The sequence below is a fragment of the Lathamus discolor genome, chromosome 4, assembly GCF_037157495.1.
Source record: "Lathamus discolor isolate bLatDis1 chromosome 4, bLatDis1.hap1, whole genome shotgun sequence".
Lineage (NCBI taxonomy): Eukaryota > Metazoa > Chordata > Aves > Psittaciformes > Psittacidae > Lathamus > Lathamus discolor.
Window position 1 is genome coordinate 2224171 of NC_088887.1, and position 12518 is coordinate 2236688.

The 12518-nt window shown below is 43.6% G+C and overlaps 1 long non-coding RNA gene across 1 annotated transcript; it reads right to left on the reverse strand.

Moving 5' to 3' along the window:
- Positions 1 to 1209: 1209 nt before the first annotated feature.
- LOC136012909 (uncharacterized) lies at positions 1210 to 11341 on the reverse strand. Its single transcript, XR_010612063.1, has 4 exons — positions 11183 to 11341; positions 10418 to 10559; positions 4634 to 4753; positions 1210 to 1350 (listed from the first exon to the last, which is right to left on the reverse strand). It is a non-coding gene; the product is annotated as an uncharacterized LOC136012909 (long non-coding RNA).
- Positions 11342 to 12518: the final 1177 nt, after the last annotated feature.

The following is a 12518-nucleotide window of genomic DNA, read 5'->3' on the forward strand; positions in this document are numbered from 1 at the left end:
GTGTAGTCTGATGTGACAGGAGAAGTAAAATACCCGATCTCTCCAATAATAATTAAAGAAAAAGATTAATACTTCGTTGGCTTTCTTTTAATGAGAAAAACAAGTCATTCCAAACAGAGCAAGTAGCGGAAGCTGTAGTACCCAAATAGCCTATATATAACCCACATTACAAATGCTGGATGCAGGATGCACTGTTATCTATAAGCTCAGCAGAACAGGTGAGTATATAGAGGTAATGAGAAAGAACTATTTATTCTGTGAGCTGAAATGGTTTCTACTATTTGTAGAACAGTGACATTCGCTTTCCAATGACAGATCTACACACTACTTCATTACTGTGGTAATTCATAGGATTGAACCTGGTGATTTTAATGCACATTATGCAATACGATTTTAATGCATGCACTTTTTGAGCTTGCATCACACTTGTTACGCACTCGCTTTGCACTTGATCTTCTGTTGTCTTCATTAAAACCAAAACAGCTAAGACAAAATATTCACCTAGTCTATACCTGCTGCTGTAACCTTCCATGCCAGCAAAAGTGAGCTGTGTTCAAAGCAATTTTATGTTGGCTGATTAAATATACAAACCACTCACCAGAGGCAGATGCATGGCCACAACCACTTCAGGTAAAGTGGAAAATGAATTATTAGTGTTTTGCATCGTCCATAGGAAACAGTGAGATCAGAAGTTAGAATGTAAAGGCAGAAAATTATCCAAAATTGAAAAGTTTACCCAGGAAAAGAAATAATCATTCATTATATGTGATTATGTCTGTTCCCTTTAAGCCTGGACCAAAGTCACATCCTACCGCAGCACCAGGCAGGCTCAGTGCTGTGTCTGGCTGTCTTAGAGATTAAAAGGATATTCACTGAACCACGTAATGTGAATTTAACTATCACCTCCCATGGGGAGCAAGCTTTCCCTATGCCAGTATCAGTCCATGCAGGGGTAGTGGAGGAAGAAGCAGCAGGCTTGTGCACTTCAGCCTTCCAGGATCAACCCATGAAAGCTTCTTTCTCTACAAGGTGTTACAAGATAGTCAGCTTGAAGAGGCACTTCTTATTCAGCTACTTACTCCTGGTAATACAATCACTGCTAAGGTGATTTCATGCCAGTCACTGCCTCTTTGGCAGACCTGAATAGGCAACTGATATCCTGTCTGAATAATTCAGCTCTGTCCTGGTTGTGATTGAAAGCTGCTGCACAGCAGGAAGCTAGCTCAGGAAAGGCTTAAAAACATCCTTACAATTGCTGTCAATATTATTACCATAAATGCAAGGCCTGATTGTGCAAGGTGCCATGAGAAAGTAGTTAGTCTGGCATCTTCGAAACGCAGGTAGAACTTCCTGAGGATGAGAAAACAACCATAGGAAGAAAGTGGCTAAAAAAAGACAATCATGGATGTTCAGCACTGCAAAATAACTGATTAGATAATTATTTAGAAGAATGAGTTACAAAGAATCTTGTCTGCAATTCCAGACATGCTTTGAATGAACACTGCACAGGGAACTACAAAGTGCTGCTTCCTCTCGGTGTCTGTACGCGAGTATTTATGGTGTTACTGTTGCCGTGGAATTCAGGTAGGAGGCTCAATACCGAGAGATCTACCATAAAAGCTTGCTGGCAGAATGGGACCTATGCCTCCCCATCTTACACCACGGGCAGGATGCAGTCTGATTTTCGCTACAGCACCTCAGAAGACAGCTACCATTACCTTACACCAAAGCTGCATGTATTGACCTTTCCCCAGTCTCAATTTAGAAATGCTTGCAGAAATAAAGAGTCAATTTATAAGCATTTACCACAGTCAGTCTGCAGACAAAAAGACATATGCTTTCACTCATAAGTCATCTGGGATGCTTTAGATAAGCGTACAAACAATTCAACCAGGGTCACTATGCTTTGTAGAGTATAGAAATACTTACAAGAATAAGAAAATAATCTCCTTTTCTGATACTCAGGGTTATACAGCTCCCTACTCCTTTCTCATCCTCTCTCCCCCAGGCTAAGGCTTATGTTCACTCCCTCCATAATTGCCAAAGGATTCGACCTAGCCAAAGCACATCCACAGGTACCGTTTACAGCAACCACGGATTACTATGGGCCTCGCTAAAATGCGCAGGCTGCCTCGATCTACCAGGTCAGCTGCGTCAGAAACAGCATACACAGCAACAACTGCAAAATAAGGAACTTACAAAAAGGGTCCTTTCCTTGAAAAAACCATGTCGTTCAGACACGCAGGTCTGAAACCAGGAATAGAAGCTGAGGGGCTGTCAGAGAACTGCTTGTCTGACAGCTCCCTCTTTCCCCACTGTAAAAGCTTCAAAGCTGTGCTATTAGTGGGAGCAGTGACAATGAAGGTCAGGAAATTATTTGAGGTGGGCAGAGCCTTTCTTTCCAGGTCTAGACTAACACTTAAAATTGCATGCCTGGAAATGAAGGGGCAGCCAGCACACATGCTGAAAACATTAGGCGCACCCTCCTAAAATCAGCTGCATGTAGAACACTTAATGGGCAAGTGGAAACGAACATATAAAGATGCTGCATCATCTGCATTGTAGCTGGCTGATTGGAAGAAATGAGTCCCAGGAGAACCAGGAACAGGCAATGCATTTGTCTCAGAAGCTCACTGGGTTGCCTGGGCCTGCCAAGTTTCCTTTGACTCTATTTGAACTAATCTGCCCTGAAATCAGGTAGCTCAAGACCCCTGTTACTATTAGTCCAGAAAGGGAGTTCTGAGAGAAATTATGTGAAATAGTCAATTTTAGTTCTGAGCAAAGACTGAAAGTACTCATCTATGCCAGCAAGCTGACTGACAAAGCGCTGATTCTGCCCATTGCGTTTAGCCCTGATACTAGTGATACGTCTTCTTTTACGAGTCCTGCAGCATCAGGACTCAATCAAGTTAAAGAGCTGATTTTGCCATCCTCTAAAATTGGACATCCTGAAGTGTGTATGTTCATACAGAAAACGGCTCACAGCAAGGAAGGGTGCAGCCGCTAATTCATTATCTTTCTAGTAGAAGATCGTATGATGCGTAACAGCACCACCAATTATTACGTCTAACGAAAATAATGAATTACAAATATTTCTGTCTCATTATCTTGTGACAGGAGTGTTATTAACTTGTGATTACACAACGGTTTTATAGAAAGACTCCTTGAGGACAGGCTATATATATGCCTGATGAATTTCCTTTCCCCCCCATTGCTTAAATTGCATGGCAAGCAAATGGCCACAATGGAAGGGACCACTCAGTGACTGCTAAAATGTAGGCTTTATAAGCTCTCCAAGCTTGTATTAACACAAGTGAATATATAATCACACAATGTTTTTCAAACCCAGAAAAGCTGGCTGTTATGATGGCATAACAGTACCCAGTGAGAACACGGCCTTCCAGAAAAAGGTTGGAAAGTGTCATGGAATTACAAGGTGGTAATGAGATCTGAGGGGGGTTTTCATCAGGTAGAGATGTCCTGCTAATCTGATACGCCAGTGTCAGACTGTGCTTCCAGAAATAACTAACAATAGCAATTGCTCAGAAGAAGCATTGCAGAGTGATGAATCCATGCAAAGGCTGCACAAGCAGGCTAGAAGAATCATTACAATAGATGGATATATTAACAGGCTAGCAGTGTATTGTTAGTGTACAGAGTTCAGTTTTTCCATTTCACCTCTTTCCTGGTGAAGAAGGTCATTAATTTCAAGGCAATCAGAGCTATGATTTTAGTCGATTGGTTTTGTGCTTTTTTTGGTGGGGTTGTATTCATTTCTTTGTTTTACAGCTTTTTTTTATATTAAAGTTTTTTAAACTACACAATCATATCTTACTGCAGAGTGCCTAGCTGCAATTTTTCCTGCTGATCATATTGTGTCATCTGTGTTTCTAAGTGGAATGAGCACATCTCCTACTGGGTATTCACTTTATTGACCAGCAGAAAAACGATTCGAAGTCTCAGCCCTCAAACACTCATGCAAGGACACTCATTCCACTTGAACTCCAGCTAAAAGTGGAGAATGAAGATAGCCTACTCGAGTTTTTACTTAATTAGGCATAAATACCCACCTGAATCACCCAAATTCCCTTCCATGTTCTAGCGGGAGCCCAGGTTTTCAGGAGTAGCCCACAGCCGTGGCCATGCTTGGCCCATGTACACAGTAAAGACTTTCTTTAAGCGTTTTTAAAGGAGATAATTTAGTCAAAAGGCTATAAAATTAAAGTTGAAAAATGACTTAATATAAAACGGCCTTGTAGAAAGGCCAGCCACCACCACCACCAGTGGCTCTCCAGGCTATAACAGCTTCTGGACAGTTCCGTTTTGCCCTATAAAGCTCCGACTTGTTTTAATCAACCATGTAACTGACATTTTCCTGCTCTGCATAGAATTATCATCGCTGAGAGAGAGAAAAATCCTTCCCAAAAGAGCCTCAAGTTTTACAGACTATAGGGGAAGACTCAGGAGATTCTTCTTGCAAGACAATGTCACTCATGAAAGTCATTCTCCTACGCGACATAGGATAAAACCCAAGCCTTAACCCTCGCACCTCTGTAAATACGAGGATCGCCCCTCAAAAGTAAGTATCAGTCAGCAGTCATCCTAAATCAGTTGATTACCATCAATGCCTCACCTCAAGAGTTAGTAATGAGCTGTAGGCGTTTGGTCAAGTGTGATCGATTTTTGAGCTGGTTTCCAGTAGAAAATACAGCAGATAGAGACATTTCACAATGAAAGGTTAATGCTGATGCATCTGGAAAGAGAGCAGAAGAAAATGGAGGTGTTACTCCTTGGTAACTCCGGAAATGGTTACATAAGGGAGTTAAATACCAGACAGGGGACATAACATGCTACAGGAATATTCCCTGAGCTTCTCCTCTAGAAAGGAGAGCGAGTTTTTATTTAGTGGAAACACATCCTCCTTAACACATCAGAAGGAAATATGGTTTGGGAGGGTAAAAACTGAATCAAAAATAAGCCTGTTTCTCCTTCCAGGAGAGCAGATCGGCCATGGGAGCGAGTGGGTTTGGCTGGCAAGAGCTCGTCTTCAGCAGATGCAGCCTGGAGCCCAGGGCACATATGAGGACAAAACCTTTGAGGAGGGAAAGCGTCTGTACAAGGTGGCTGGAAATGGGAAAGTGGAGGGTGACCTTTTAGGTTTAGTTTCAACAGATTTGCAGCAATTTCCTTGCATTGCCTCAGAATTGGCTTTTGTAAGCGTTTGTGCCAGTGTTCTCCATTTTGGATGCCGCAAACAAATCCCTTCAATCAGCGTTAGTTCAACTGAACATCGTTTGTGCTGAAAGTAGTTGCTAGATAGCAGGAGAGTGTGCATGCAACTTGTGCAAAAGAGCACAACAGCAAGCGGGAGGGCAGGGAGGAGAAAAAATGGAATGTGGCATGCAGGTGAACAGCAGTCACAGGAAAGGGTGATCCTGATCCCATTTTTCCGGGATTTGGAAACACATACAGTCCCAAGATTCCTTTGCCTTCTGCCCCTCCCACTTGGTGAGGACAAGGTCCAGCATAACCCCTGTCCTTGCTGGCTCCTCTGTCACTTGGAGAAGGAAGTTATTGTCAGCGTATTCCAGAAGCCTCCTGGATTGCTTGAGTCCTGCTGCGTTCTCCCTCTAACAGATATCAGGGTGGTTGAAGCCCCCAGTAAGGCCCAGGGCTTGTGAATGCAAGGTCACACCTATGTGTCTATAGAAGACCTCATCCTCTTGGTCTTACTTGATCAGGTGGCCTATAGCAGACACCCACTCTAATGTCACCTGTTCCTGCCCTCCCTTTAATTCTGGTACATTAGCGTCCAGTCAGCTCCTCATCCATCCCCAGGCAGAAGTCCATGCATTCCAGCTGGACACTGACCTAGAGGGTGACACCCTCTCCTTGTCTCCCCAGCCTGTCTTTCCTGAAGAGCCTGTATCCTTCCCTTCCAGCACTCCAGTCATAGGAAGCGTCCCACCACGTCTCTGTGCCAGTGAGGTTGTAGCCCTTCAGGTGTGGGCATGCCTCTAACTCTTGCACGTTCCCCATGCTGCATGCATTGGCAAAGAGGTACAAAGAGGCCCCTGAAGAAGCTGGCTTATTGGCAGGAATGGCTGCAAGTCCCTTGTGCTGCTCTTCAGGTGCCCCTTGCTGTCCTGCAATTCCTTTCCAGGATTTGGGCACCTCCTACCAGCACCAGCATCAAACTGGTAGGAGTACGATTAGACTGAGGCTTAGCTTTCATGGTTTGCAAAGTAAAACTAAAATCAACCCCTCCCCACCCCAAAAAAACCCAACAACAAACCAACCAACACCCCCCAATACTGCCTTACTAATCTATTATTGTACTATAATTTGACAATGATCAAACAGAAGAAATCAAATAGGAAAAATAACCAAATAAAAAGGCTTGGGGAAAAAAATCCCCCCCAAAATAGCTGCATTTTTTGGCTAATCCCTTTTTTATCCCACCCGTTTCATAAATACCAGGCATTCAAATTACCCCTTGCTTCTTTTTTTGAGGTAGTGAAACAGCACTGACCTTTGGCTTTTAATTTCACACCCGCTCAAAACAAGACTCTGAGTTTCCTCTGAATACAGCCTTGTTGCAGCCTGCCACAGCTCGACAACTCCTCGACAGCAGGGTTGAGACCATGCCCTTTAAAACCCTCACAGTTTAAAGATCTTGCACACAGAGTATACTTTTACCAGGAAACTGGTTTGCATGCTGCACATCCATAAGCCTTCTGTCCCCCTGCCTCTTGTGACTTGCATTAGACTACTGTTTTGGTTTGGGTTGGGTTTATTTTAGGGGTTTTTTTGCTAACATGGGGAAGGCTGAGCAATTTAGTCACCCGGCAGAATGCTTACCATTACATGAACAATGCTAACAGCGTTATCACTGTGCGGCTACCTACCTTAAGTAGGATTAATGGAAGAAGGTAAGCCAGCTGAAAAAAGATCACGGAGGAGACTCAAGCCTTTATCTGAAAAGGGCTCAGGCTGTGCTCTGGGATTACTCACCTGGCTGCACTGGCATCACCCTGTGCTAAAGCCTCACCTGCCGATGAAACTAGAGCAGGGTTGTAGGGTTTTGCTTCACACACGCTTGGGCAGAGGAGACTTGGGTAGGGTCGAATTAGGGGTGGGATGTTTTTTAAACAAGAGGCACTGTGTTTGTGATCTCCTGGGTTGTGTCACCGACAGCCAGCAGAGGAGAGGGAGAAGCCAGCCTTGGCTCTGGAGAGGCAGCTTAGCCTTTGGCTGGGGGAACCCACAAGGTCAGAGGAGGCAGGGACAAGTCTCACCCATTGTTTGAACTCATGGGATTTGTGCATAGTCTTGTTTCTAAAGAAATCTAGCTCACCAGGGCTTTTAGGTGTCATCATGGAGGAGATATCTGTGTTGGGGACATGACTCCTTTCTATTCCTGGCTTCCCTGCTGTCGTCCCCCCAGCCAAAGGTTTCCGTGCACAAGTCGAGAAAGCGCCCTGACGGCATCTGAGGTTTGGAACTCGGGTTCCACATTAGGCTATTGCTCAGGTAGTGAAAATAATTACTCCTGGTTTTTTCTAAGGGACATTTTATATCTGTAGCAATTCCCTCCTTTGGAAATTTCTGACAGCCCCTATTGCTTATTTCCCAGAGAGCAACTCCACCTCAAAAATCACTTCTTGGAAGAGTGGTTACGGCAAAGAGCAAACTCCCTATTTCTTCTTACACCTCCCACACAGACATGTCAGAAAGGTACTGCCAAAACATTTTCTTTGATGACTGGCAACTCGCTTGCATGCCAAAAGAAGGGAACTTGTAAGAACATGCAAAAGTGTAATCCTGCCATTCCCTGCCTTTCAAAAGTTTTTAAAAGATGGTAACTCCTTCTGATGCACTTTGAAGCATAGAGCTGCACTATATTGATTCTATTTAACCATAAGCAACTCACCCGCGTCTAGTCTTCTACCTGTAACATGAACTAGAGTAGAATACACCATGCACAGGTAAAATTTAATTAGCTAACACTTGCTTATTGTCCTTGATTGCCATTTACATTGCCCATACCTCGTTTAGGAAATGATGGCATCTCTTCTGCAGTTCAGATGTTGTTTATATACAGTCCCATCAGCGCTTTGTCAGAGACAAACATCTGAGGTGAAGAAGCCTGCACTGCACTAATTGCTCATTGATACCCTAGTTAGGTTTACCAGGCTTTCATCAAAAACATATGTAACAGACACTGCAGACCAGTACCGCTATCCTGCAAGAGCCATTTTAACTATTTCATCCTGTTGATAAGCAGGTATCTCACAGACGGAAGGAAGAGCAGCTGATATCCAAACCTGATGGTATTTCTTAAAACACCCTACACAAGACATTTTATATTTGAGGGCACAGCTATGTTTCCTTAAATCATGTGCAAAGATAAGAAAGGTCTGTGATTTAGGAGTGATGGCAAAGTCAATGGATCTTATGTCAACATCCTTTGTCCAAATCTAACTTGATAGTGAGGAAAAGGGGGCAGTGATCTCTCTACTTGAAATGAATTTGTGGTAAGACACTTGATGGGCAAGTGCTTAAAACAGAAAAGGTTTTCTTATACCTGTGGCAGCTTCAGCTGCATTTTTTCTCTAGAAAAACAGAATACCAACACCAGTTCAAGCAAATAAATCAGCCCACACTGTTTCAAAGGGATCAGCAGATCAAAACCACCCATAACAAACCCAAATTCAAGTAACTTCATTCCCCCCACCCTGCCTCTCTGCTATCACAGTACAAACTTCTGATACGTAATTCCTTCAACAAACAGCATTTTCATCCCAGAAAGACAGCAAACCTTCTTCACAACACCTCACAGGAAGATGGCCTCAAGCAACAACAAAGGAAGATACAGAATACTAACCTCAAATCATCCTTTTTCCAAACTCTGACTGATTCATGGTGTTCTGTTTCTCCTGAAAAGTCATTTCACCCTTGAATTCCCATCCAACCCTTACATCTACACCCCAGCTCTGAGGATTTTTTGCAGAACAGACCCAAATCCACTACAAGCAAAATGAGGCGCTTCCCTGAACCACACTTCTCAGGGGCATGGTTTCAGCAATATGTGTTTAGACACACCTGTGTAATAAAGCTACAGGTGAAGAAAGTGAAGCAATACCCTTCTTGATGCAGGCTTACCCTTAGCTTTGAAGACATTAGGGAGATGATGTGATGCAGCTGAAGAGCTATAGAACATGAGACAAAAGCAGGCAAAAGGCAACAGAGATGAATCATCATCTGGCCTTGGTCTGCAGTCTCTCCAGCCTTGCCTAATTCCCCTACAATGGACACATTAGAACATAGGAAAACAGAATTAATCCTACGAGTAGCATTCCTCATCCTGCTCTATGCAAATATCACCTCTAAAGTTATAGAATTGTCATGGTTTAAGCCCAGCCGGCAACAAAAACCACGCAGCCACCCGCTCACTCCCCCCTTTCTTCCCCCCTGCTCCCAGAGGGATGGGGAGGAGAATGGAAAGAATGTAACTCCCACAGGTTGAGATAAGAACAGTAACTAAGGTATAACACAAACCACTGCTGCTACCACCAATAACAATAATGATAAAGGAAATAACAAGGGGAGAGAATACAACCGCTCACCACCCACCGACTGATACCCAGCCCGACAGAGCAGTGATCTCGCCCTTCTAGGTACCTGCCCCCAGTTTATATAGTGGACATGATGTGCTGTGGTATGGAATGCCTCTTTGGTCAGTTTGGGTCAGGTGTCCTGTCTCTGCTTCCTCCCGGCTTCCCCTCCTCCCTGGCAGAGCATGAGGCTCACAAAGTCCTTGGTCAGAGTAAACATCACTGAGCAGCAACTAAAACCATCGGTGTTATCAGCGCTGCTCCCAGGCTGAGAGTCAAAACCACAGCACTGCACCAGCTACTGAGAAGGAGAAAAATGACTGCTGCTGCTGCTGAACTAAGGACAAGAATACAGTGGAACAGAGATCAGCTTAAAATTGAGGTGTACTGCAGCTACTGGTGCTGCACAGATGGCTTGAAAAACCCAAACCAGAAAAAACAGCTGGTTTGTAAGGCACTGAACCCAAGCATGGGCTTTGTGACCTTTTTCTCTTTTCTGCTCAGGGACATCCTTTTTTAAGCTGAGTAGTAATTCATATTGAAGGAAGAGCTCCATGACATTAACTGGTACATGCTACCTCTCAAATGCTAGGGAAGAAAGAATATAAAGCATCCTTCTACACACAGCTGGCTGTATGCATGTTAGTTCACCTTTCTGATCCCTTCCACTGAAGTCTGTTGGAAAGTAGGCACACGTGGAGGGCAGGCTTGTCCAAAAACCAGGAAACCCACAGGAAAAAGAAAGTGTTCAAGGATATTAGTAACAGGCAAACTGTATGCTTTGACAGTGGCTGCTCTACCTTTGCTTCTTCTTCCCTACAGGACTTCTTTTTTAAACTGTTTCTTTTCAGGTTTGGCTTAAACGTCTAACTACATCCAGAGGTTTCCAACGCACAGATTTACATGTGCTTTGTATTTTTACGCTTTTCAACATGAGGCGTCCTGTGGAGAGAGAAAAAAAAAAAAGATTCCAAGTATGTTGCATCTCTGAAGAGCTGCCTGAAGATTATTTTTACTGTGCAGACCCACACCCTGTCAACCATCACTGTAGCAGACTGCCATGGCTACAAATGTCTCCCTTCATTTCTTTCTGGATTGCCAATTAACTGAGGCCACATTGCAGAGGGAAGGATGCTGTTGCTGCTCACCCACCCATGGCCATAAGTAAACATCAGGAGGAAACCAGTCCCACCCAAACCTCACTGCCAAGTGCGCTTGTACGGGTGTCACCAATTAAGGCAGGATTTGGCCTGCAGAACATTTCCAGCTGTACGTGCCGGAGAAAACTGACAGGTTGGTTTGGGGATCTCACAGGGACCTTTGTAAAACTGACTACAGATAGCCTCAGGGTCAGGGGGAATGAGCTATTTATTCCTTTTCTTTGTGAGCTGAACATCCCTGCTATGTGTACTGGGTCTAGCTGGGATGGAGTTAATTTTCTTCATAGCATATAGTGGTGTGGTTTGGATTTGTGACAGTATTTCCTTTTCTGAGGTTGTTTTTCACCCTTTGCCCCAGCCCCATCGCCTTCCCCAGAAGCTGCGTATCATGCGTGCGCGTCCTACCTGTGCGAGGACTTCTCTTCTCCACAGCATTTCAGAGGAAATGGATGAGCACATCATCTCATTTGTGGCAACTTTATGTAAACAGCGAGGAACGTGTGGCCATATGGAGTGGTGCACTGAGCTAACAGACTGGTACGAATCCTCTTCTGGGGAGCCAATCTCCCTGTCAAGGAAAAAGAAAAACACAGGAACTCAGCAGACATGCACCCAGGATCCTCCAGATGATAAAAGCTCACAGTAAGTGGCACTACCTTGCATATACTGTGTGTAAGCACAAGGACATTTACATCAGCATAGCTCGCATAGAGTAACCTGAAGCACAATAACCTACTATGCTGCAGTTTATTGTCAGCAACTGCGCTGGTTGCAAAGAAGGATTCCAGCTACGGAGAGCTTGCCCTGAGGTTTTAACGAGAGAGCATAGCTCTCAACCACGAGCAGCCCTGCTCACTTCAAGGACCACTACCTCACATGCCATCAATGATGCTTTTAGATAGTATTTTAAGTCTTTTCCCTTTTCTAGTGCTTATCAAAGGACTAAAAGATGACCGTGAAGATCTTCAGGGAAACTTGATTAACAGGGGAGAGGAAGACAAAGGATGCATAAATCAAGGAGAAAAAGTCTTTAAAGACAGAATAAAACTGTAAAGTAACATGTACACATGAAAGGAGATGCCAATAGTTAATATTTCACTGAAGGAGCTCTGGATTTAGAACTTTGGAGGTCAGCGTGGAGAGTTTCTAGTATTTCAAAACAAGCTACTCCAATTTAACATAATAATATCAAAAAACACACTGAAAGAAGGGAATATTAGGTAAAGACACACTTATCAGCAACTATCCAACCTCTTTCAGTCATATGTTGGGGTAAACCATTTGACAGCACCAAAATCTGCCATTTCCAGTTGTTACCTCTTTTTCTCCTCAACTGTGCCATGTCCACATTGGCCCGCAAATCATTTTTGTGACCCCAGAGTGTCATCAGAAAGTGATGCTTTCTTAAATATTTGAGCAACCACCTATAATGTTAGCTAATTCTGGTAAATGCTAAATTCTCCTCATATTTATTGTTAATAATTGCCCTACAGTTATCAAGTAATGGCATCTTCGGTTGCTTAATTCCTATTTTCCAGCATTCTACTGCTGGCTGTAGAATTCCTAACTTCTCTTTCTAATAAAGACCTCCCGTTTATTCAGCAGATGAAGTAAATCTCGTAAATTTCCATATAAAAACTACAATCTGTTTTACTTTTTAAATTAGGATTAAAATTCAACGGTCTGAATAGGATCTAAGACCTGGAGTTCAAAGGAAAAACACTGAACTGACACACCTAGG